The sequence below is a fragment of the Dasypus novemcinctus genome, chromosome 8, assembly GCF_030445035.2.
Source record: "Dasypus novemcinctus isolate mDasNov1 chromosome 8, mDasNov1.1.hap2, whole genome shotgun sequence".
Lineage (NCBI taxonomy): Eukaryota > Metazoa > Chordata > Mammalia > Cingulata > Dasypodidae > Dasypus > Dasypus novemcinctus.
In genome coordinates, this window is record NC_080680.1 from 25,596,898 (window position 1) to 25,623,823 (window position 26,926).

Below are 26,926 nucleotides of genomic sequence, written 5' to 3' on the forward strand. Positions count from 1 at the left end.
TTCCTGGCTATGATTGTTTTCGACATTTACACCCTAGCATTATTGGTGGGGATCTATAAAATTGCACTTGCACATTTTCATAGTGCTTACAGGCCTTAGTTTACAAAGGTTCTTTCAAGCAAATGTTTCCATATATGTTCTGCATTACCCTTTTGTAAACACAAAACTTTTCTCTTTTGATTTACTCATGCTTCTGGGAAAACTCAGATTGAGAAAAGGGGATTTTATTTTGGGTTTATAGTTTCTGTTAGAGTGGTTGATTTATCAGGTTGAAACAAAAATCACATTAGAGGGTATTTAGATTTGAGAAATCAGCTTGGGAGTGAGAGGAAAACTTGTAAATTCTCAGTGATCCCGGGTGAGTGAAACTAAAACTAATTTCATTTGGTGGATCTTCCAGCCACTCTCTAGACTTGGATGGTTTCGTTCCATTATTTATGTTTTTCACTTTTGACATAGTGCTCTGCAGTGCCAGATTCTACATTGTCATTTATCTTTGTGACTTTTTTTGAGGTGGGGGTAGAGAGCAAATGTTCTAAACATTTGGCTGATAATGTAAGGTTCACTTTGACCTCAGAGACAGACAAAGGGCACAAGGTGCTGGAACTCAGCTTGGCCTCTAACAGGTGCTCTAGCTTGACTCAGCCACCCAGCAACTGCTGAACCCTGGTTTCCTCCCTGGGAATGAAGAAAATTATAATATCTATTTCCTTGGAACACTATAGACAGTCAGTCCATGTGAGGTTTTCATTATCTTCCTCTTAGCTAAACTGTTTGTTTACACGAGGTCCCAGAAGGAAGTTTGAAAGGTTAGAAAACGTGGAAAGAAGTCTTTTGTCCAAGGCAAATTGGCCTTCATAGTGGACAAGGGTTAAACAATGTCACCCACTTTACTTTACGTTTTCTGGATATCTTGATACTAGTTTGAGGAGTGAAATGCTTTTAAGGAGCTGAGAGCATTTTGATATCCTTGTAGGCTATATTAAAATAAACAGAGTTAAATGAGGGATTTGAAAGTTCACGTGTTCTACCAAGAATTTGATCATTTGGGAAATGCAGAATTGTTTGTTCAGATAAAACAAAGACATTTTTCAGGATTTGGTCCTGAAATTTTCTTTTTATGGGAAGAAAAAGAATGGGTAGCTTCCTCCCCCCACCCCTTTCCTTCAGCAGGCACATTGTTACTGAGGGATCTGTGCTTGGATGAAGCATTTTGTTCAAGGGTCTCTTATGCTGTCCGTTTCCTTTTATTGCACAATGTTTCTTGCAATCTTTTTTTGTGGCTTTGTAGACATGAAGACAAGACTCAGATAATTGCTTCTTTTCTTATTTCCTCTATTGGTTGACTTAGAGTATTGGTTTACAGATTTTTAAAAAAGGAACTTTTATCTTCTAACAAGAATAATGAATTTGGGGAAAAGAATTTTCTCTAGGAAAAATCTGGTCATGTTGTGTAAAGTTGAAGGAAATGCTTATATAAATCCAAAAGCTAGAATGTGTCTAAAGAAGAATCTGTTGCTCTCAATTAAGATCAATACATTTTCCTTTCCCATCTGTTGATGTCTTATCTGAAATTTTCACACCAAACTATTGGAATATTGTGTTGGAGGTTTCTTTCATCAACTGAGGCAGATAAAAATGTCATCTTGACCTTCTTTTAGAAGGCTGATTTAACCTCACTAATTAAGCAACCAACACTGCTATTGAGCTAAACTCTCTTGAGACTGAAGGAACTTTGATTAGGGAAATGTCCTAATTGGATCGGACCTCTCATCAAAAAACAGTCATAACATGTTGATTATATATTCACCATTAGGAATTTCACTGCCTAACATAAATGTATTTACCAAGGATTTAGATAATTAAAGTGGTTTTAGCCTGGCGATAATTGGAAGCATTGAAAAGATTGAGTCATCTTAGCAATTCAGGAGTTAGGAAAAGGATGGGGTTTTGATTCCTGATACTAAAAATAAATATAGTAAAATAGTGTTTGGGTTTTATATAACAATCCTTCATGATTGCTGACATCTAATACTCCTTTTCTCTGTCTCAGATTATGTTGTAACATTTTTATTATGAAAATATTCACGAATACACAAAAGTAGAATTTTATAATGAATATCCATGTACCCATTGTTCTCCATCAATTACCAATATTTTGTCAATCTTACTTCATTTTTTGGTTTGTTTGCTGGGATTTTTAAAGCAAATCACAGACATAATATTATTTTACCCATAAACACTTTGGTATTCATCTGTATCATATTTTCATACTGTTAAAATAACTATGATTATGAAAATATACATAGTACTTTATTATTTTAAAGTGCCTTATCTCTTCAGGTTGTCATAAAAATTTAGTAGAAATTATCCTCATTATTGAGGAGATTAAAAATCCCAGAGGTTTAGAGTGTTTAAATGTTGTTCTCAGGGGCTACTGAATAGTGATAAAGGGCTACAAACCTGGACCTCCTATAAATACTTAATTTAGGTTTACACTTTGCAGGGTATTTCATAATATCAAGCAAAAGGCTGTTCTCGGGTATATGATTCCAGCTGCTTTGAGCAGAGGCTTCCTACTTTGTGTCCAGTAATACCTAGGGACCCACTAACGAGGGTGAAGGTGGCCACTAGGGATGGTACAGGCTGAGTACAGTCTCTGGGCCGTCTAATGTCACGGGCTTGCTTGCTACTGGGAGATCTGAGGAACTTACTTGGAAGCAGATAAATGTCCAAGCTTAGGTCATTGGGTTGGAGATCAAAATCTGTGAAAGGGCAGCAATAGAGGAGAGACAATGAGTCAACAACACACGAAGGACATCGTAATTGATTGGTGATGGGCTGATTCAGTGACTGAGTGGTGATCATTCACTGCCCTTGCTGCTTCCTGAGGTGGGCTGAATCCCAAGGGGAATTCTATTTTTTCTTAGGTAGCAATGTCCCCTCAACTCTTTGCATTCACCCGGGACTATAGATGGCAGCGTTCCCTCACGCCAGGCTGTCGAGGTCTCCCCATGGGCCACCATTCCTGCTGGACCTGCATAGTCCACCCATTCTCCCAGTAGTCAGCAGGGAGGACCAGAGCAGAGGCTCTCAGGACCTGGCTTTATGTTTCCTCTTCTCTGAGTCTTTGGTTTTCAAGTGAACTCTTGGTTTCCAGCCCAGTCTCCCCATCAGGGAGAATTTTAGACCTACCAGAATTCTTAGAGCTCTTCAAGTCCAACCTTCTCATTTTATGGATGAGGAGACTGAGGTTGAGAATGGTAAACGGACTGGCCCTAAAAATGCAGCCTATGAAAAGCTGATGGCTAGAACATAGGCCTTTTGGCACTAAGTTGCATACTCCTTTACAATGCTGAACATTTTCAGTACAATCTGACTTTTATTCAGTGTAGATCATATCACATATAACAAGTTCTAGTGGACTATGTGAGTTACTTGGTTGGATTACAAGTAATATAGTAAATGTTTGTTTCAATAACTGAAAGATTATTTCCCCAAGGGAAAATGTTCTTATAATTGTCTAGGTCACATTTCTTTATATTGTGACATATTGTAGTATGTTAGGTTTTCCTTTATGAGTTTTGCTCACAGACACAAATATACCGACAAACACACATCATAGACATACCCCATTTCTTAATATTAATTCTTTCACTGCTCTTTTTTTTTTCTTTCTTTAACTCAGATTATCTTATCCAAATGGATGGGAAAATAAATTAATGAACCATCATATTAAAACACTTCAGAATAACTCAAGTTATAAATTTTAATATAGATTGATTTAGAAATAATGTCTTGAAAATATATTATCAGTTTAAAGAGGTATTTTATTATGTTGTATTGGCTCTGGGATATGTATTGTTTAAAACCTTGTTATTCAGAGTTGGACTCTCTTATTGCAAATGTAATCATGGGCCCAGGATGCATGTAGTTTTGCTAACTCCTAAAGTCACCTGGACAAAATTAGGAAGATTCCCTACGTCAGTGGTTATCAAACTTGAGAGGGCCTGAGGATCATCTGTTAAAAAGGCAGACAACTGGGACCCACCCCCTCAAGAGTTTTTAATAAGGAGGAGGGGGTATAACCCAAAGTTTCTTGTTTTTCTTTTTTCAAGGAGGTACCAGGGATTGAACCCAGGATCTCATACATGGGAAGTAGGCATTTAACCACTGAGCTACATCCGCTCCCTAAAGATTTGTATTTTTAACAAGTTGCTGGGTAATGATAAACTACTTGTTGAGGAACCTCATCTTGAGAGCTGCTGCCTTAGGCAATCTACCTGAAAGACAAACAAAAAGACTGGCTTGTGGGACTTTCCTTATTCCCTCAGAGCTGACTCATGAACCTGCAAACTTATGCCTAGTAGACAATATATTACTTACTATCTTCCCTGTGCCTTTATATGCCCTGAAATATTTTAGGAGGAAGCTCCCCTAACGTATGCAAGTAGAAACCCTAGTCAGAGAAATATGTGTGAAAAATTCATCAATAGCACTAGCTGCTAGATCTGCTCATATCTGTAAGCCTTAATGCTTTAAAACAATCAGGCAGATTTTATATGTCCTGTAAGTAATTTGGAGACATGGGAGAAATCCCTGTTCTTGTGGTATGTACTCTCAATTTGGAAGAAATTTGTAAACATCCACTGCCATTGAGCATGGCTATCCTACAATGAAAGAGTCTATAATACAATCTAATGTAGTGTCCCTTCTACCATAAGCCGCCTTTCACCATATCTGTTGTTCTTGATTTTAGTGCGCTGATACCAATGTGGCTTGGATTTGCTGAGATTACCACATTAAGTGAATTTTATTCATCTGTTAATTAATTTACAAGCTCTTTTTTGTTGTCAGCATTATCTCTTTGCTTCTCAAAGGTGACATTCAAACACAAACTTTCCACTAGTTAAAAGCAAGAGTGTCACTTAGTATCTGCTCATGTGCTCACAGTTGCACGTTTCAGTGTTTTTTCTTTTTCAGCCTCCACAGAATTGAAGTGTTCGGCTGCCTTGCTCTCACTGACAGGAGTATAGGCTCACTGGCCCTACAGTGTTCACAACTGCGGACCCTGAACATTGGGAGGGTCCCCAAAGTTTCTGAGTGCTGCCTGGTCCGGAGCCTGCAGAACCTACGAGCAGTGTCTGCGCTTAACGTTGCCGGCCTCAGAATGGTAAGACTTCTTGGGCTCAGGCTGGCTTTGTCATTGATCTCATGTTCCTACATTGCCAGAACATAAAACTACTAATGCTTTCATGGCATTCCTACTTCATCATGAAGTAATGTGCTGAGATGTGCATTGAAAGGGGGAAAGAATCCCATTTATGCATGTGCTAGGAATTTGTATGTTGGATTACCCCTTACCTGGAACTTTTGCCACTTTAGTCACTGAACTAATATTTACAGTAATCAATAAAACTATTCAACAAATGAAAGCTAATTATAATGACAATGATAAGTGCTATCATTTACTGTATTCCTTCCATATTGCAGGAACTAAACAAGGCACTTGTTACACATATTGTTTCATTAACTTCCCATCTTCCCTATGTGAGAAGTAGCATTTCCCCCAATTTACATGAAGAGGGCTCTGTTTCTGGGAGTTTAAAGTGATACAGCACCGGTCACAAAACTAGTAAGTATGGACCCTGGTTTGCTAATTTTCCACCACAGTATCTCCCTGCCTTCCTTTTATATGGAAGAAGAAGAGGGTCTGCTTTCTCCCTCCAAATATGGTTAGCCAAAATGGTATATGACAATGGGACACGATGATTTTTACAAGGTGAATACTGATTGCAATTCTATATCCTGTTGGTGAATTTGTAGTGTAGAGAGTACTTCTGGTTAAGAACAGATTGTAATCTCATGGTGTTTGTAAGGTTTGTGGTATTGGCTGATTGGAAGCCAGTGAAGGGAAGTTCTGATGTAAACAGCTGAATTAAATTTTTTATGAGCTTGTTTTTCTCTTTCACTAGCTTTTTCTTGGGGCTCTGGAGCACTCTTCCTGTGAACACTACTCTGAATAAAGTAATGAGAAAAGCACAATATTACATTTTGTCCTATTTTTAAAAGCAAAGTGTCATGTGTTTAAGAGGAATTCGCCATTAAAACTTGACAATATGTTTGGGGATGTCTTTCACCAATTCAAAATTGTGGGAAGATAAGCTCTTATTCTTAGTCACTTTTTTCTCAAAAAAACAAATTCACACAGCAACAACAGCTTAATCCTATTCAATTTCTACGTTCATTTTAATCCACAAAGAGCTCTTAAATTAGCCTTATGTGTTTCAAGTTGCATTATATAATATCTTAAATAAAAGGATGGGAACTGTACAGGGAAGAGCCTATTGAGTAAATTATTTGATTCTAGTTTAATAAATTCTATATGACTATAATATTTGGATTCCTGAGTTTAAGCAAAATATGGAACAAGCACAACAATTCATTTCCATGACTTTCTTTACGTATTTAAATGTGGATTCCATAGACTCTGACATTATAAAAGACATGCAGGATTACAGATGTGGAGCCCAGCCCCAAAACTTCTTTGGAGGCTTTAGGTGTTGTTCCTAGCATGAGGTCAGTGCTAAATAGTTTTGTGTTAAATTAATGACTAGACTGAGATCTAGCTATAAAAGTTATGCCACAGGAAATTATATATAAATTGAAATGTTGTGAATCAGATAGAATTTTGAGTGCGCGATTGGAGGCTTGTTATATTTAGGAATTTTGCCTTGAGTTGTTTGTAAAATAGCTTCTTCCTAAATTGCCTGCTCTCTAAGTCTGACTCTCTCTTCCATAGGTTTCTTTAAAGTACAGAGCACCTGAGTGAATTAATAGTGTGACACGACATCCTGAACAACAGGATCTCTCCCATGATTTTCCATCTTTGCATGTCCTGAAAAGTCAAAGACCCTTTATGATACTGTCTGATACCAAGTTTTGTAGTAGGTTTTTAAGAGGGTCACATGGAAAAAAGATATGCTTTCCCTGCTCTTGAGATTTATGTTCTCGATGGTGTCCGAGGTTTTAAAAATGGGCTTTTGTACTCACTTATGTAGAGCATAAGTGTACAGGTACATGTAAATTGGCTTGTTACACACAAAGGGAATAACTATTACCTCATGTCTCAGTTTGCCAGGGCTGCTGTGACAAATACCACAGACTGGTTAGCTTAAACAACAGGAATTTGTTGGCTCAGGGATTTAGAGGCTGGAAGTTCATAGTCAAGTGCCAGCAGGCCATGCTTTCTCGAGTCTGGAGCCTTCTGGTGGTGGCTTGCTGGTGAGCCCTGCCTCTGTCCACTTGGCAATCTATCTCCTTATGTCTCCTCCCGTTGCTTCTAATTCCATGTCCAAATTCCTTTTGCCTTTAAGGACTCCAGTCATAGAGCAGGATTTTAGAAGCCCTATCCCTTTATGCACATGTGATGTACATACCCACAGGAAAAAGAAAATGAAATCCTTTATATCCTACATCTTTTACCTACCCTTAGATCTATATAAAGCTATCTGTGTCTTTACATGTATCTATGTCTACTTATCCATGCTCTGTCACCTATGCTGTATGGTAATTATGCTGTGCTGGGCATCGACTCATGTCCCCACACATGAGATATCCAAGTCCTAACTCCCAGTCCTGGGGCTATGAACTCATTTGTAAATAGGTTCTTCAAGTCCGAACCCCATTCTTGTGGGTGCTGACTTATTTGTAAATAGGATATTTCAAGATCATGTTAAGATGAGGCCACATTGAATCAGGGTGGGCCTTAATCCAATGTGAACTTATAAATTATGATAGGAAAAAAATCTGCATTTGTATTCAATGCCTAGCACCATCCTAACTGCAGTTAGGGTCTTCTTAATGACTTTTGTAATGATAACGATGATATTGGTGAGATATTTAAAATCTCCCTATTAATAGAATATTAAGTAGTCATTAACATGATCTTTCAAAATAACTAAATTGAGGGAGGCAGATGTGGCTCAAGTGATGGGGCTTCTGCCTACCATATGGGAGCACCCGGATTAAATCCCTGGGGCCTCCTGGTAAAAAAGAAAAAGAAAGCATGCCTGCATGGTGAGGCAGTGCCCACACAGTGAGCTGAGTGCCCGTGTAAGTGCCCATGTGATGAGCTAGTGCCCACGCGGGAGTTGAGTGCCTGCGTGGTGAGCCAGTGCGCATACAAGTGAGTCACGCAGCAAGATGATGATACAACAAGAGAGACGAAGGGGAGAGTCAAGGTGAAGCACAGCAGAGACCAGAAAGTGAGGTGGTGCAGGTGACAGAGAAACTCCACATCAGAGGTCTCTAGTATCAAATCATATTGAATCCTAGAGGAGAAAAAACGAGAAGAGAAGACAAAAAGAGAAAATAGATACAGGAGATCACACAGCAAATGGACACAGCCAAAAAAGCAGGGTGGCAGAAGAGGGAGGGAAAAAACACTAAATCAAATGTGTACTTAAAATAAGCAGAAAAGTCACCTCAAAATTTGGGGTAAACTATAGATTAGACTTCATTTTTCCTTAATTTTTTAGGTTCCGGGTTGATATACCTTGATCCTTTAATAATACCTCAACTTCTTAGTGTTTCATAACTGATTTTACTCTAATAAATTTTAACTGAGCCTACTAGCCCTAAAATTGTCACTCAGTTTAGAGTCTTAGAAGTAACTCCATTTTATATCATCAGTTTATCAAGATCTCTCTCACCTGCTGATTTTATTATTAGGAACCTGGGGGCTTCCATAGGATGCTGACTCAACAGTTAGTTCTAAATTGAAAGCACATTGGAAAAAATAAAGGCTTTGGATCCTTCAGCCCTAGATTTGATTATCAGTATTCCAGGTTCAACAAGAGAAGTTCAACAAATCATTTAAGTCCCCAAGCCACAATTTCCTTATTTGTAATGTGGAGATATTAACACCTGTTTTGTCGGACTATTGGCAAGGACTGGTGCTTGTGCGTATAAGGTGCTTTGCCCAGAATCTGACTACCTTAGGCACTCCCCAAATGGTAGCTATTAATATTAAAATGCTGATGACGTTGATGATGATGACAATGATGGTGATGAGTATAACTCACCTAAACAAATTTGTGTTTATGTCTCTAACATACTATTGGTTCATTGCCCTGTCTGTGTGTGGGCAGAAGGGCCTTTGCTTGAAAACAGTTCTTTCCTTGTTGCCTCCTATAGGTGAGTGATAAGATTGTCCATCTCACGGTGACACAGTGCCCTAAACTGGACAGTCTGGTCCTCAGCTCCTGCTCTCAGGTGACAGATGTGAGCTTGGTAGAAATCAGCACCTATCTGCCCACTCTCAGGTATTTCTTCTTCTGTGAGCATTCGAACCAGATCCCAGCAAATTTATCACCCTGTTTGTTGAGGCTTTTGATTTTTCTTTAATTAAATTACCCACATAGCCAATACACTCTTTTTAGGTGGGTGAATTAGAAACAGTCCTCTGCTGAATAGATGGGACTCTTCCTGATACATTTTTGTGTCTTGGGCAGAGAGCCAGTACCACTCTGTGATGTTATCTGATCCATCAGTGCTGAATGTAATAGGAAGAACTGGATGTGTGGTTTGGGGATGTGTGATCTTTTGTTTGACCAAAGGTTTTTTGAAGGGCAAATTTATGATATAATTTCAATAACAGCCTATCGCCCAAATAAATGGTTATACTGCATCTTCCTTGCACCATCAAATATAGGCAAGAACTGGGATGGTGTAAAGAGATAAGGGAAGGCAGGGCAGTTGTATAGGGGACGTCCTCCCTTACAGAAACACACTTATTCATGAACATTCCCCAGAGTAAAGGGTGGCATTCAAGGGGATGTTCTGAAGGGGCTGAGCCACATCACTATTTGCTTAATGAGTTTCCATCTTCTGACCCATTCTCTCATTTTTTTAGAATCCAAAGTTACAAATTTACAAAGGACAATGGAGACTGGCCTTCTATCTTTAGAACATATGAAATCATTGATCTCTGTTCCACTTACTATTGCTGTATAACAAACCACCCCAGGATTATTGGTATAAGATAACCATTTTATTAGGCTCCCAGATTCTGTGGGTTGGGGAATCAGGCAAGGTAGAGTGGGGATAGCTGGCCTTTGTTCCACAATGTCTAGGGCTCCAGATGGGAAGATTCAAAGGCTGGGGTAACTTGATGATTGGGAGCTAGCTTCATTTGGAGGCTCCTTCATTTACATGTCTGGCATCAGGACAGGGATAACTTGAACTCTGAACTCAACTCAGTGTCAAACAGAGAACCTACACATGGTTTCTCTTTGAGGTTGGGCTTCCTCACTGCATGGCAACCTTGGGATAGTGAAACTTACCTGGCAGCTTGGGATTCTAGTGTGAGTTCCAGAAGAAAAGGAGGAAGCTGCTTCACTTTGTCTGACCTAGCCTTGGAAGTCATGTACCATCACGTCCCCTGTACTCTGTTGACTGAATCAGTAACAAGCATGCCTTGGGTGCCTTATGGGTGAAGGTACATAGGCCTCACCTCTAAATTGGGGAGATGTCCAAAATATTTGCTTTTGTTTTTAATGAGAAATGGCCACTACCCCATTCTATGGTCCAGGCACCTAAGACTCAGAGAGGATCCATAATTTGCCATGTAACTTATAATGTAATTACAAGAACTGTGCTCACGACAAACAGATCTATCTCATGGAAGATAACTTTGGAGTGGGAAACATTACTAGTAGAAACCATGGGAGAAAGCAAAATGACTGGGAAAGCCAATCACTCTGCCACCTCAATAATAATATTGCATTCCATTTAACACTTTTACAGACTCACTGATATTTAATTACTACAATAACTCCAGGTGTTAAGCAGTTGTCCTCAATTTTCCAGGGTAAACTGAGGCTCAGAGGCTCAAATTTGCCTGATTAGGAAATGACAGGGTAAGCTTCCTCATCAAGTCTCCTGGCTGCACATCCCATGCTATTTTTCCCAAAAGGGTAAAGTGTTTTAGCCTTTAATATGCAACATTAAGAAGGTATGGATACTCCAATTATATAAAAGGATGCTTTCAAAGAGGGAAGGGGGTATATGTTCCTGGAATGCATTGCAAATCAAGGATACAAAGTCAGCACTTTTGAGCCTAATTTCTAAATCCAACTTTTCATACCCCAAGAGGCAAAAGGAAGTAAAACACTAAATATAAAGAAACAAACATTGCCTTGCCTGCTGCCAGCATTCCACCCTGACACAGCCTCCCATGAGTGGCTCCCATCCAGGCCAAGTGGGGGCTTTTGGGGAAATTGGGGTTTGCTTCCTTGGAGAAATAAAGAAGGTAAGGTGTGGAGGCTTCTGGATATTGGACTTGGGAAGAGAAGCCCTATAGGTGACTTTTCTCTCCTAAGCTCCTAAGGGACGGAAGCGTTTATAAACTGACTCTACAAGATGGCCTTGGAGATGGAAGAAGAAAAGAGATAATATAAAAGATAATGCAGCTATTATTTTATTAGCACTTGGGTAGGAGTTTATATCTATGCTCTTCTCTAAATATGAAAGCTGGAGCTATTTTTTTTTCCTGAAAAATATGACCAATAATTTCTCAAATATTTTTACATTTGGAAAACTTTTTCATCCTTTCTCTCAATATTGATAGTTAAGAATACTTAATCAAAAGCAGCAAAAAAAATTTGAGGTTTTTTTGGAGCTCTGTTCATGTTTATATTATCTTTATTGCTTCTTTATGTACCTCTCTTATGATGAGAACATTTGATGAAGACCTAAGGAATGCTAAACTTGTGTGAACACTTAGAGCTTTAATGCTTAACCCAGCAGGTATGGGGAGGGAAGAAGACAGAGCTCATTCTCTGCTTAGGAAAGGGAGGTTTGGAGCAATGAACAATGTGATTTGAATTGCATTGGCATGCTTCTCTTTTATACTGGTCAACTCCATTAATATAGCCTTTAAAGTTTCTCTATATAATAGCCGCCCCCCCCCTCCCTGGTTCTGCTGGCCAGGAGAGGGAAAGCTGGGTGTGCCCAATTACGAAAAGCTGCTATTAAATCTTTTTTTATTAAACTCCACCAGGTATCTTGATGTGAGTGGATGCCGACAGGTAACCGATGTAGGAATCCATGCTTTGGCAAGAGGCTGCCACCAGCTCAACTATCTGGACGTGAGCTCTACAGGGATAAGCAAAAGAGGGTAGGAGATTGGCAGATTATGCGGTATTTCAGTGATTTAACTTTTGCTCTTTAAGTTAGTATTCCTTCTTTTTTGATTCATGAATTAACTATCCTTTCAGTTTATTATTTTATGGGTACCTTGTGAGTCTCTAATGTAGATTATGAGATGATAGGCCAACGGGAACCTTTTTAGATCCTTGAACAGAGAATATATGATACACAAATGTATGAATGGTAGGGATTTGTATAACTGAGAGGAGAGTGCTTTGGAAAGAGGAATAAATGTGTGTCATCTGGTATGAAGTGTTCCACAAACTTGGGATGGAAATGTGGTCCTGTTTCTTTACGTCCCTAGTTAATTGCTTATGTAAGTAATTACTGCCTCATTTATAGGGAATCCAGCCTCTCCCTCTTTGGTTCTGCCTCCTTGCTAAATTGTCCTGAAACTCTGGGGGCTTTTATTGTCTAAGGTGAGGGGAGGACCAGCCAGCTTCTCCCTGGAGGCTCAACAGTCCACCACTGCCGTGGCTTCCTGCTGCCGCAAGGGGTGATGCCGAAGGCTTGTCCTGCAAGGTTCAAAGATGCTGGGTTCCCTCTTGCAGGGATGCTCATGGATCTGGAATCCTATCCAGGCCAACTGGGTTCATTCAGGGCGAGCGATCCCAAGGCCTCAGTTCTCAGCAGTGCCCCGTGCCTGGGATCTCCAGAGGGCGCCGATTAGGGTTTGGATCCTGCACTTCCCACACACAGCTGCCTCCCAGGTGATAGGTTGGCTGACTACAACTGGCTCTGACACCTGTCCATTTGTGGACCCAGAAGTGATGCCTTTTTCCCCTTCCCAGTCAGCATTTCTTTTAAAATCTCAAATCACAAATCCGATTGCCCTTCCTCAGGATGTCGGAACTGATAGGCCACCCTCCCAGTGGAGGCTACTTCAGTGATTCCAAAGGGCCTCACATGTCCATCTGAGGCAGATTCCTACCTGCCCGGGGCCTGGGGCTCCCTTCCTTGTTGTTAAGTAAAGGGAAAACTACATTCTAGTAGCAAGGAGTAAGAGGTCTCACCGTCAGGGCTCGTGCCATTCTTGTGAGTAATATCCCTTGGCCACAGAGATCCCCGATGAAGACAATAATCTGTAACCAGGTAAAATCTAGAAGTGTCAGCCTTGGAACAGAAGATATGCCCCAGCCAGGCTCTCCTTTTGGATACCCTCATTACAGTTCGGTCACATTTGCCAATTATCAGAATGTTTCTAAAGAAAATGTAATATTAAGGAAATGTCATGGCTTTCTGTCTCTCTTTATGCTGTCCATTCATGATTTTTAAGAGGTAAAGAAATATTCCCCAGTAACTTCCTAGAGTTGAGACAGCATTGATGAACTGGTTTCAGATGATGACAAGATATTTTTAGGAAGGCTGGCTCTAGGGTCTAGACAAGCACTGTCCAAGAGAAATAAAAATCAATCCACATGTATAATTTTGAATTTTCTAGTAGCTACCAGGGAAAAGTAAAAAGGAACAGCAGGGGAAATTAATTTTAATAATATATATATATTTTTAACCCACTATATCCAAAATATTATCACTTCAACATATAATCAATGTAAAAATATTAATGAGATATTTTATATTTTTATACTAAGTCTTCAAAATCTGTGTGTATAAAATATACTCCTAGCACATCACAATTCAGACCAGCTATATTTCTGGTGATAGAGAGGCACATACGGCTATTGGCTATGATAGGAGGCAGCAGAGGTCTCGACTGTAAGGCCTTAGTGGACATGAGGGACATCATATGAAAGTGGGTTTCTGTTTCAGTCTTTGGAACACCAGTTCCATAAAACACCCTGGAGTTTTGGTTTGGAATGTGAGCATGGCTAAGAGTCACAAGCACATCATTACTGTTTGAAGTTTTGCAACATCATTTTTAAAAAAATGATGCTTCAGTTATTTCATCTCATGTACATTAAGATTTTATATCTGTAAAATGACCGTTCTTACAGGGACTCAATTTCCCAATGATTATAAGAATCGTGGTCTCCCCAGCTACTTGCTATTATTACTATTACCATTTTTAGTCTGAAGTGAAGTAGGAGGTGATGGTTCTGGTTTACTGCAATTAATTACGTTTTTGTGGAAGCATTAAAAATGATGGTCTTTTACCTATTTGTTCTAACTAGTATATATATATTTTAAAAATTCAAATAAAGTACTACTTTGTGGTTAGGTCTTTAATCCCTGGAAGCAGAAAACTGAGTATTCCCAGAATAGATTCTAAGTGCAGTTCCTGAAATTTAATTTAATATGCATATTTTAAAGCTATCATAAATTCAAAATAATTATGGAGAGCTGTTTGCAGTGAGGGAGAGAGAAAAAAATCCAACAGGTTTTCTCCTCAAGGTACTTAACATCTAATTTGAGGGAAAAAATGTCTTGTACACATACAAAATCCAAATAGCACACACTTACTTCAAGGAAGAAAGAGACTGATGTAGCTTTAAGAGCGTGAGTGGCTTGTTGGAAAAGGGTTTAATCTCCTATTGTCATTGAAGAACCGGTAGGATTTAGATGAGCAAAATAAAGAAGAAGGAAGTTTAGGGGAGAGTAAATTGTCCCACACTGTGATTTTTAAAAACAGTTTGCATTTGTCTAAAGCTTCCTTACACCACTGTCCTGTGGGTTTTCAGAGCAGGTTGTTTTTTTTGAAGGTTGCCATTTGGTTCATTTTATTCAAACAAGGACAAATCAGCCACAACAAGAACTGAAGCTCAAAGCTCCAGGACAGACAACCCAGTCTGTCATCTTCTACTGAAACCTGGAGTTACTTTGGTCTTTTCAGGAACTTGAACTATGTGTGGTCAGCTCCTAGCAATCCCTGTGGAGGTCATTGTCACAGGTTTGCAAACCCCAGAGCAGGATGTCCTTTCCGTTTCCTCAGACTGGCCTCTCTGGTCTGGTCCCAGGGGAGCAGAGCAAGTTTTATTATTCCCACCTACCGAGTAGGGCATTTTAAGTCAGAAAACTACTTTAGAATTTTCCGAGTAAGTTAATTTAGGAGAGGGGTTGGCAAACTGTCCTGATTTCTATCTTTCAAAGGCCTCTCAGCTAAGAATTGTTTATTATCATTTTAAATAGCTATATAAGAACCTGAATAATATTTTTGATTTTGCCCCTTGACCCACCTAGCCTAAAATGTTTACTGTCTGACCCTTTTAGAAAAAGTGTGCTGGCCCCTGCTTTAGGATCTTCGTAATGTTTCAAATGAAGCATTTTAAATGTATTGTCATGAGATTAAGAGCTATTATAATATATGCAAATATAGATCATTCTCTAAATATAGTTTTGTATCTGTTTCCTTTCCATCTAATCTTAACGCCATGTTCTCTGTTATCCATCATTTAAAAATATTAATTTTAATGCTTTCATAATATTCCATTATAGAAATGTGATGTATTTAAATATTATCCTACTCTTGAACATATAGACTGCTTTTAATTTTACTTATGAGAAATAACAAGGTAATAAATACCCTTGTATAAAAATATTTGCATCTTTTATTATTTTGTTGATGTAAAGACGTGGAAATAGAATGCTAGTTCAAAAGTTATGATATGAACATTTGTTAGAATTTTAATAAACATTAATACATTTCTATTCAGAAACTGTACCAGTTTATTCTTCCAATAGTAGTGTATGAAAATGCCTGTGGTGTCAGTGATTGGAAACCTCAGTGCTTGTGACAGTTTGAATTTGGCAAATCCCAAAAGGAGATTGTTTTTGAATTAATTCATTCCTGTGCATATGAGACCATTTTATTGAATTAGATTCCATTAGGGACCTTGATTTGATTGCTTTTGTTTGAACTAAGTCAGTGAGGCAGGACTCAGGTTGGGTCTCCATCTCTTACTGGAGCCTTATATAAATGGAGACACAGAGAGAAAGGAGACATACAGAAAAGGGAGCTCTGCCATTTTGAATGGGCCATGTAAGGGAGAGGACTGCTAGAAGCCAAAGCTGAGGCATGAAGCCCCAAGAGCCTGGGCCCATGGAGTAGCTCAAGGCTTAAGAGATAAGCCATATGCCTGACTGCCCTCAGCTGGACTCTTGGAGATGGTGAAACTTGAGGGGAAGGCAAGGACCTCTGTGGCAATTGGCTGCCATCTTGCCTTGCCACATGGCAGGAAGCCAGGATAGCAGTAGCTGACTCAGGTTAGAAAATATCTCTGATGGTGCCTTGATTTGGGCATTTTTGCAGACTTGGGACTGTAAGCTTTAACCCCTAATAAATTTCCTATTATAAAAGCCAACCCACTTCTGGTATTTTGTTTTGGCAGCTTTTGGCAAACTAAGACCATGCTCTCTTGAATAGTTGACCACCGTTATGTAGGGGTATCTTTTTAAAATTTAATTTGCTAATAATTCTTGACATTAAATTTTTAATATTCTCAATGGAATTTTGTATTCCTTTATTTCTTTTCCTTTTCTTATGAGCTTTCTTTTGGGCCTCTTTTACTATTGAAACATAAATCTTGTAGCATAGCTTTGCAAGTATTCTTTATAGGTATTATGGTATCAATGCTTGATTTTAAAAAACATTTTGTAGGTATTTGTCAAAGTAGATCATGTTATGAAAAGTTTTTCAATTGGTTCTCTGGGTTTTATTGAAAGATTGAGTACATTTTAGGATAAAGTATACCTGAATATGTGCAAAATATATGTGCTTTAAAATGTGTTACAATGAAACACACATAATGGTTTGGACCTGTATATACCCCAGAAAAAAATCTTCTTAAAGTTAATCCAATTCTTCGAGTATGAACCCCTTTTGATGAGGTTACTTGAGTTAAAGTGTAGCCCACCTTGATCAAGATGGGTCTTAATCTTTTATTGGAATTCTTTATAAGAGAAAGATATTCAGACACAGAGAGAAGCCACAGGAAGCAAAAGGCTGAACATCAATGGACCTTGAAGAGAAGGGTGAGATCAGGAGATACCTGCATATACCTTCCATGCAACAGAGAAGCCAAGGATCACTGGCAGCTAGCCCCAGAATGTCACAATCTTTGGGGAGAAAGCCTGGCCTTGATGGTGGCTTGATTTGGACTTTCTTTTATGCTCAAAACTACAAGCTAATAAATTCCCATTTGTGCTGGTTTGAGTCTTTTGTGGACCCCAGAAAATTATGTTCTTAAGCAAACCTATTCCTGTGCATGTAAACCTATTTATGTGGGACCTTTTGGTTAGATTCAGTTAAGGGACCTTTTGATTAGATCTCTTCTGATGAGATTTCTTCAGGTAAGGGCCTTTGGTTAAATTGTGGGACCTAGGGTGGGTCTTAATTGTTTACTGGAGTCCTGTATAAACAGAGAGGAGAGGAAAAGCTGCCATTTTACCTGACATGTGAGAAAGGACTCCTGGATCACCTACAGCCACAGAAAGACAGAATACCCTAAAGGCTAAAAGAGGGGCTGGAGACTGGAATCAGTGGAGCAGCTGAAGCTGAAGCAGCGAGGCTGGGAAGAGAGAGGGAAGAGATGAGCTATGTGTATGATCACCCACAGCTGAGCTCAGGTTGAAAGTAAGTCTGGATGGCAGGAGTCCAGGATTGCCAGCAGACAGTCCTTGTGACATAGCATCTCCGACCACACCTCAATTTGGGCATTTTCACAGCCTCAGAACTGTAAGCTCTTGCCCACATAAATTCCCATTAGAAAAGCCAATCCATTTCTAGTATTTTGCAGTGTCTTCTTATGCCAAACTAAAACACCATTGTTTAAGCCAACCCCTTTTTATGGCATTTGCTTGAGCAGTCTAACTAAAACAGCACATATATCTTAAATCTGAAAAGCCACAAGTGGAGAAAATATATGAAACAATCATTTATCAATCTGTGAGTCACACACAAAGCCCTTTATGGAACTCATCTGCTCTAAGGCTGCATTTTAAGGTGTGACCCACTGATGGTCTGGAAGAAATATAACAATGGTACTTGGTCTCTTTCTGTGGATCTATGTATATATAGGATACAAGGCCGAGAAATGGATCTGAATGGAAGAGATAGGGCCATATTGAATAGACATGAATTCAAACTTGCAGGTACTATTCACTCATTTTACTACAGATATATACCCGTATACTTGCAGACCAGTGGGCCCAGGAACATCAGTTGGATTTACAAAACTGACATGCTTCCATCCCCCTTTGCTACTTCACCAATGTCATCTTTTTTTCCAATTTTACTTCTGTCCACTACCTCCTTCATGATTCATGCAGCAGTTGGTAAAGAGAGTAAACATGTCAGAGCTTCACAGACAGAAAAACCAAACAAAGCAAATAGAAAGGGAGACAATGCATCTACTCATTGTAGCCTTGAGACCCAATTATTTTAGGCTCAATTTCTGATTTAAGGCCTGCTATAGATGGGAGTTGTCTTTCTCTTCTCTCTCTATCATCTACAAGTATCTGAGTATCGGTTTGCTGATATTGATCCCTCTGGTCAGCTTACTCTACATATTTGCTTTTTACTTTTAAATGTCCAACTGAAATATAGTGAAGAAAAATTGAATATAGGCTGTGCTGGGTCAAATGATAAGCCATTGTTAGATGAGACAAAAGTAGTCCCTTGGGTGATGCAGAACTAATGAAAGTATGTGATTTGGCCAGAACCATGGCTTTCCCTGGGTGACTGGTGGTGGTGGGCTTCCACGAACGATAGACAGGTCAGGTTAGTTCACTAATTAGGAAATTATCTTCATTTCAGAAGGAGGCTGTGCCTCTAATTAAGTCAATATCCAATAGAGACTCCAGAGAGCGTGTTGCCAAGAGGCAGAATGGAGACACTTTTTCCTTCATTCTGGCTTGTTTCTAAAGGCCAAGGTCTTACTAATTAAAATTCAGAGGAAAGAAGGGCCCCAGACTTAAGAGCTTACTTTGCCACATGTTTATATCTTATTGACACTGAGATCCTCCAGGCTGTGTTTCTTGGTAGCTATAGCAACATCCCCAATTTGGCTGGTTCTCCTGGCAATCTCTTACAGGATTATCTGTTTTTTTGCCACCTCAGTATCTTCCATTTATATTTTATTTCCCTGTCTTAAAACATTCAGTGGACTCAAATGTGAATTCGGAACCAGTTACATCGCAATTTTTTAGTGCACCCAACCCAGTACTTGAGTAGTGTAATTATAGAAATGTGATTGACTTGGTTAATATATGACAGACATTTGGAAACTCCGGTGGCTCACAGTTTTAGTACAACTCTTGGAACACTGGTACCTTCTGAGCGGAGTCTGGCCTATTTTAGCAGGATTCTTACTCTGAGAAAAAAGAATATTCTATTCTAAAAGTGATGGGAACAGTTTTAGTACAACTCTTGGAACACTGGTACCTTCTGAGTGGAGCCTGGCCTATTTTAGCAGGATTCTTACTCTGAGAAAAAAGAATATTCTATTCTAAAAGTGATGGGAACTTCCAATGTGGTTGAATGATTTGAGCATGTTGCAGTAATAGAAAACCTGTCGTTATATTGTCTTCCTCCCATGAGTGAACCTGGCTTCTCAGAAGAGAACATGAAATACCAGTCTTATGCTCATTATAGAAATACTCAATAGAAACCTGTGTCTGCATGCTGTGTATCAATCAGGAGGTTTTTATGTTATCATCTAGGTTCAGGCCAGAAATGAACAGGGGCATTTATACAAAAGCAGAGTCCTGCCTACTCATTTACTCACAGACTATTAAGAATGAGAGGCAGATTACTTTTTTGTGTGATGCAGAAAGATACCTAATCAAACAGAAAAGTCATTTCATTCTTGCTCAAGTAGTCTGAAAGAATCATTTTGCTTCGTTTAATTCAAGTGCCAGAATAGATTTGAAGTGCCAGTTTTGGAGCCCAATTCCCTGGCCCAAACTCCAGCTCTTTTGTTAGCTGTGGGACTGTGGGTAGTCACTTAAATCTCTTTGTGCCTCAGTTTCTCATGGGTAACATGAAGATGACAATAGTAGCACTTATCTCACAGAACCATTGTGGAGATTGAGTTAATGTAGGAACCTATTTAGGGCTTGACACATAAAAAACACTCTGTTAGCCATTATCATTTGTTTATGATACTTTAACATTTTTCTTTATTCCAAAGAACATGTATTACTCATTGTACATAAACTCATGTTACTAATATAAAGAAATTAAATTAATAGGTTTATTTTTTAAAAGAAAGCAAAAACTCTGAGTAAACCCACTTTGAAGGATTGGGGATTTTCATACTTAGGACAAGAAGACTGATTTCCTACACGCTGCCCATCTAATCATTCACTGGAACCCAATGAGATATCCAAATTTCAGTGTGTAGGCATATGACCTTGAAAATTAAAGTACCCCTAGTTTTTCCAGTATTGATTCAGAAATAGAGAAAATATCCATTTCAAAGATGGGAATAGAAATGAGAGTTTTGTGTATAAGTGAGGTTAACATTCAAAGATGTAGACTTCTTACCAGACACATGTGCTCTCAATATTATTAATACCAAAACATGTGGAATTCTTTCAGGGACCAAAACAAATAAACAAACAAAACACACATGCTACTCCACACAGTCCATGGAAACTTTGCCGTACCCTTGTTAGCATTACGGCTCTTCCTCCGATGTGTGCTATGTATTACGGGTTGAATTGTGGCCCTGCAAAAAGACATGTGCAAGTTCCAACTCCAGTCCTGTTGAATGTCATCTTATTTGGAAATAAGGTGTTTGAAAATGCTATTAGTTAAGAAGAGGCCAGACTACATGGGCCCTGTCCAACATGACTAGTGTCCTCAAAAAAACAGGAGAGGGGACTACAGGGTTACAGGGGAGAAAACCATGTGACAAATGAGGCAGAATCAAAGCCCAGAGATTGCTGGAAAACCCCCAGGAGCTGGGAAGAGGTGAGATTTTGGGCTTGTAGCCTCCAGAACTGTGGCAATAACTTTGTTTTTCTTTTTGTAAGTTCCCCAGTTTGTGGTACTTTGTCACAGTTGCCCTAAGCAAATTAAAACATTATGAAATATCTAGAATAAGTAAATTCATAGGGACAGAAAGTAGATCAGAGGGGCTCTGGGGCAGGGAGGAAGGAGTGAGGAGTTATTACTTAATGGGCTCAGAGTTTCTGTTTGGGGTGATGGAAAAGTTTCGGTAATGGTTGGTGGTGATGGTAGCACAACATTGTAAAAGTAATAAATGCCACTGAATGGTACATTTGAAAATGGTTCCAAATGATTTATATAAAATGTAAATATAAATCAATTTATAGACATGAAATTAGATTAGTGGTTATGTAAGGCTGGGGAAGAAATGCTAAGGGGCATAGAGTCTTTCTTTTTGGAGTGAGGAAATGGTTCTAAAATTTTTGAGATGCGAATATATAACATTGTGATGATATTAGAAGCCATTGATTATATAGTTTGGATAGATCATATGGTATGTGAATTTATCTCAGTAAAGCTGCTTAATAAATAAATAATTGTGCAAGAATAGCCAGAAATAGCAGCTGGAAAAAAAAAAGGTTAAAATGGCAAATTTCATGATATAGATCTGTTACCACAATATATTTTAAAAAGATAGTTCCTTTCCTTCATTATTAGTAAATATGCATCAAAATTGCAACACTGATAATTATCTTGATTCATCAAAGCTTATCATTTCTCTCAGAATCTCACAATGAAATTCTGACATCTTTAGACTTTTGCTTTGGACATCTTTAGGTTTTATTTGATGTTTGTAGACTGGCAATATTGTTAGGTGTGTCCACTGTCGAGTATTTGTTTTAGGAATTTCCCTTTGCATCAGAAAGGGAGGAAGGCGGGGGGAGTGAAGAAGGCTGGGGGCTGGTGTAAAGGCAGGGTCCACGGTAAATTTAAGGGTTGAATACATTTGGAAACTATTTGGAAAAGCACATCTAGTCTATTCTAATAACTTTTTCTTCCCCTTTCTCTTTTCCAGAGTTTGTTCATTGGCTAATTATTGTCATATTACTTTGGAATGTGTGAAACTCAGTTTCTGTAAGAATGTCTCCCTGGATGTGGTTCAAAAGCTTTGCCAAAATTGTCGACGGTAAGAGAACTTGGTTTTGCCGGCTTGTGTCTCCTTCAGTCTTAAATGTCATCAAGAGAGGAAGAGGTAACTCGATGTTAGCTATGCAAATATTGTATTTCTTTATAAGTCTTCATAGTTGTTTCTATTTTATTGACATGGAGTTCTAGCAAGCACTAAATATTTCCCAGGAAATAGCTTCTGATAACTATTTAAGCCTGAGTCAAGTTTTCATGACATTTCAAATAGCTGAAAATGTGCTTCTTTTTACTTTGGAATTCTTTAAAAAATCAAAGAAATAATATTTGAAAGACAAAATGAAAAGTCTTTTAGTCAGGGTGATCTCTGTCCTTGGAATACTATTTACTAAAATTATATCAGCTAAGGAAGAAAAACCATTTTGGGGGTCCCATATTTCAAGAATTGATTTGATTAGTACTAGTCTACTCTGTGAAATCTGAAATTTTTGAGTGAAATTTGATTTTTTGTCAGAACAAATGTTTCACGAAGTGGGGTATTCATAGTGCAAGTACTTCTATATGGAGTGCTGGGCCTTTTTAGGCTTAAAATAATGAAACAATGTGAGAAAGTTTGGTGTGCCAGTTGTAAATATCTCTAAAACATAATTAAGATATTGTTTATTACTAGAAAACATGAATGCATAACTTTAATATTGAATATATGAATATAATATAATACATGGATATACTAGTAATATAGATAATAATATGTGACTATAATAATGAATAATTTAAAAATGAAGTCTATACCATTTTAAAAGCATCTTTCTTAAAGGTATGGCATTCTCAACAAATGTGTTGATAGGAAAAGATTTCTATCTTCCACCATCTTTTTGTATGGTGCAAATGTGATCTCTTGCCTTTTTTTCCCCCTTTTTTAAGCTAGCTTTCCATTTTATTCACCCATTGTCTACAACATTAAAAACCTGCAAATTAAGGAACACATGAAACTCATAAGAAATCCTGATTCTGTATTTCCAATTGTTGCATTAGTGAAAAATTAGAGTCCTACCTCTCTGTTAAGCTGTGACTCTAGGATATTGGTGAAAAGGTCCTTATTTGAATATCTCCTCCTTTGAATACTGAATTATATAATGCTTTCCAGAGGAATAAGAATGGTTTTAGAATTGTCTGCCTCTCTTTCTGATTGCTCTAGTTTGTCTCATTTTATACTTCTGGGAACAGGAACTTTAATCTTTTCTTGAAGCTTTCAAAAATAGATTAATATTTAACATCTCATATTGTTGAATTGGGAACTATTTTCATTCTACACAGAAATGTACATTTCTCCATTATTTTGGATGAATATAAATATCTCTGATCTAAAAATGCACACATTGTATTCCCTGGAGCTAAAAGTAAGTTTCAAGTGTTTGGAATAAAATTTATAGCTTCCCTAGGAAGAAATCCATTTATAGGCTTAGAATATGATTTATCTGTTCTTCAGATGTAAGCTTTGGAGAAAGTTGACTGTCCTAAGTAGCACTAAAATAATTAGGAAATTAAGAACAAGGAGGGAAGCTGACTTGGCCCAGTGGTTAGGGCATCCATCTACCACATGGGAGGTCCACAGTTCAAACCCCGGGCCTCCTTGACCCGTGTGGAGCTGGCCCATGTGCAGTGCTGATGCATGCAAGGAGTGCCCTGCCACGCAGGGGTGTCCCCCGCATAGGGGAGCCCCATGTGCAAGGAGTGCGCCCCATAAGGAGAGCTGCCCAGCATGAAAGAACGTGCAGCCTGCCCAGGAATGGCACCGCCCACATGGAGAGCTGACACAACAAGATGATGCAACAAAAAGAAACACAGATTCCCGTGCCGCTGACAACAACAGAAGCAGACAAAGAAGACGCAGCAAAAAGACACAGAGAACAGACAACCGGGGTAGGGGGAAGGGGTGAGAAATAAATAAATAAATCTTTAAAAAAAAAAAGGAAATAATTAAAAAAAAAAGGAACAAGGAAATATTGACATGATTATTCTGACATTACCCAAATTAAAATGAACATTAGTATATAATAATTGTTTATATTTATAATTTATCTCCTGCCTACTTTGAAAAAGGCACTGAGACTTTTTTTACACACATACAGCACACCAGTTAAAAATTATAATAAAAAAGTTTGATCAGAAACCATCTAGAGAAAGAGGGAAAATTGAATCTAAAGCAAGCTGAGTATTGCAGTTAAACACTAATTTAAGTGGGAATTCCCTGACAGGTAAGGTACAATGGGAGACACAGTGAATGCCATAGTCCTTTTTGCTTTCTAAAATTTAGCAGCATGGCAATTCTTTGTAAGAGGCAATTTTTTAAAAAAGTTAAATTAATGTTAATAGATTTGTCACAATCTTCCTTCTGTCACCATTCCTTTATGATGATGGCTTTACTTCTTTCTCTGCAAGTTGAATTCTTATGGTTTATTTAGGCTTAAAGAATTTTTAGAGCCATTGAGAGTAGAGGATCAATTTGAAAATGAGAAGGTTCCTTGCCAATGCACAAAGTTAACTTATGCTGCTATGAGAACAAGTAAAACATGCCTTTCTTACTTCTTTCTTTAGATGAGGGGTTGGCAAACTTTTTCTGTAAAGAGCCATAAAGTAAATATTTTAAGTTCTGCGTGTATGGTATCTTGTTGCAACCACTCAACTCTGCTCTTGTTATGTGAAAACAAATGGGTGTGATTGTGTTCCAATAAAACTTTATTTACAGATGCTGAACTTTGAATTTCATCTAATCTTCACACCATAATCCCAAAGTAATTCTTTGGACTTTTCAATGTTTATAAATGTAAAAATCATTTTTAGCTCATGGACCTTACAAAAAATCCAGTGAATTGGATTTGCCAACCTCTGCTTTAGAATATCTCTCACAGCCAAGCCTATGGAATATAGCTTGTATTTAACTTTACATATTCTCACTATTTCCTCAATCATTAGACACTCATATGTCACAACTTAAAAAAATTTTTTTTTTCTCTTAAGTGTGATGCTATTTTTCTCCTTCATGGAACATAAAACACTAGTCAAGGTTATTTCAAAGACTTTTCATGCATTTATCATTCCCTTAGAATCTAAGTTCAACTCTATCTACTAATTCAAGTGTTTGTGTGTGTTTTGTTTTGTTTTTAGATTGAAGATTCTCCATCTCTATGGCTGTATCGTCACTCCTGCTCTGAGCAAAATAAAGGAAACTTACAAAAGAGTCAACGTATTTCATGATATTTCTGTCCTTACTTGATTATGTTTCTAGGAAAATAGAATTTCTATCAACAAAGACTTTGAACCTATAGTTAAATACACTCCGCAATTGTCCCAATTTAAATGAAGTGTAAATTATTTTTGATTTAGATGGAGCTAATCAAGAAATAATTGAATGTAAAATTTCGACATGTCAGTGCATTTTTGTTATGCCAAACACCCCCCCTCAAAAAAGATAAAGTAAAAAAAAGTGTAACATTTTAAACCTTGACTTTTTTTTGCTTGTTTGTATTCTATGTTTGCAGTGTATTTAAACTCTTCCCTGGGATTATGAATTGGCACACTGTAATATACTTTTCTTCAGTCACTAAATGTATTATGAGAGAAAAATAAGTCAAGGAATTCTGGATGACATATTTACTTTTTAAAAACTCTATGAATAATTATATGCACAATGATTTTATATGTATGGCAGCAATATCTCAAGGATAGCAGTGTATCGAGTCAAATGTGCGGATGGTTCTTTTAGGGCTTGTGCCAGGGCATTGCAGCAGCTTCCAGGTAGCCCACACATCACACGGTGTGCTCTCCCAAACTGCAGGCACCTACACACTCTCAAACTTGAATCTCTTCAGAGAGTAGTTCATGCCAAAGAAGTGGTTGCACACTGTCTCAGGCTGGGTTTCCCTGACACTTAGATGAGGATTCCTGTGAAGGTGGAGCCTCGAGGAAGGAGAAGGTAGAACTGGGAGGGTAGGGAGGACAAGCACTGGTGTGACATTGACATCAGGCAACATCACCCAGAGGGTAACTTGTCTCAGTCCACTGGGGAGTTAAGAAGACTGTGTGGCCAGCCTCGGAGCTGTTCTACTTCAGGGACAAGAGAGCTGGGGTATTTAATTCATTGATATACCATTCATCATTCAAGGGCTATCTCCACAGGGGATACAAACTGCCAGGCACCTGTGGCTCTCTGCACACTCAGGCAGAGCACACTCCAGCAGGCTGAGGGCAGTCCTCCATCAAAACCATGCGTGTATGGTTGTTGGGTGGAAGCACACAGGAGATCTGAGGTGATGAGGCAGAGCACACAGGTATTTGCTACATATACATTTTGTGGTCAGTTAAATGATGTATCCCAGTTTAGACATGTTTTTAGTCTTGACCAGCTTTCCGGGGAGAGTGAACCCATTGTAAATAGACCTCTTAAAGATGTTATTTTTAGTTAAGGTGTGAGCCAACTGAGGGAGATTGGGTCTTAATTTGGATTACTGGAGTCCTTTATAAGTGGAAGGAATTCAGATGTAGTTAGAGAAAGCCATGGGGAGGAAGCAGAAGCTAGAAGTCAGTGGAACCTGGAAGAGAAAGGAGAGGACATTGCTATGTGAGGCAAGCCAAGGAACTTCAAGGATCAGCAGCAGCCAGCACCAGATGTTATGGGAGAAAAGATCACTTTGCTGATGCCTTGACTTTGGACTTCTA

General features: G+C 38.5%; 1 long non-coding RNA gene across 1 annotated transcript; it reads left to right on the top strand.

Annotated features, from left to right (window-relative positions):
* Positions 1-21,993: 21,993 nt before the first annotated feature.
* Positions 21,994-25,666, top strand: LOC139439488 (uncharacterized). Its single transcript, XR_011649369.1, has 3 exons — positions 21,994-22,047; positions 22,140-22,316; positions 25,376-25,666. It is a non-coding gene; the product is annotated as an uncharacterized lncRNA (long non-coding RNA).
* The last annotated feature ends 1,260 nt before the right edge of the window (positions 25,667-26,926 follow it).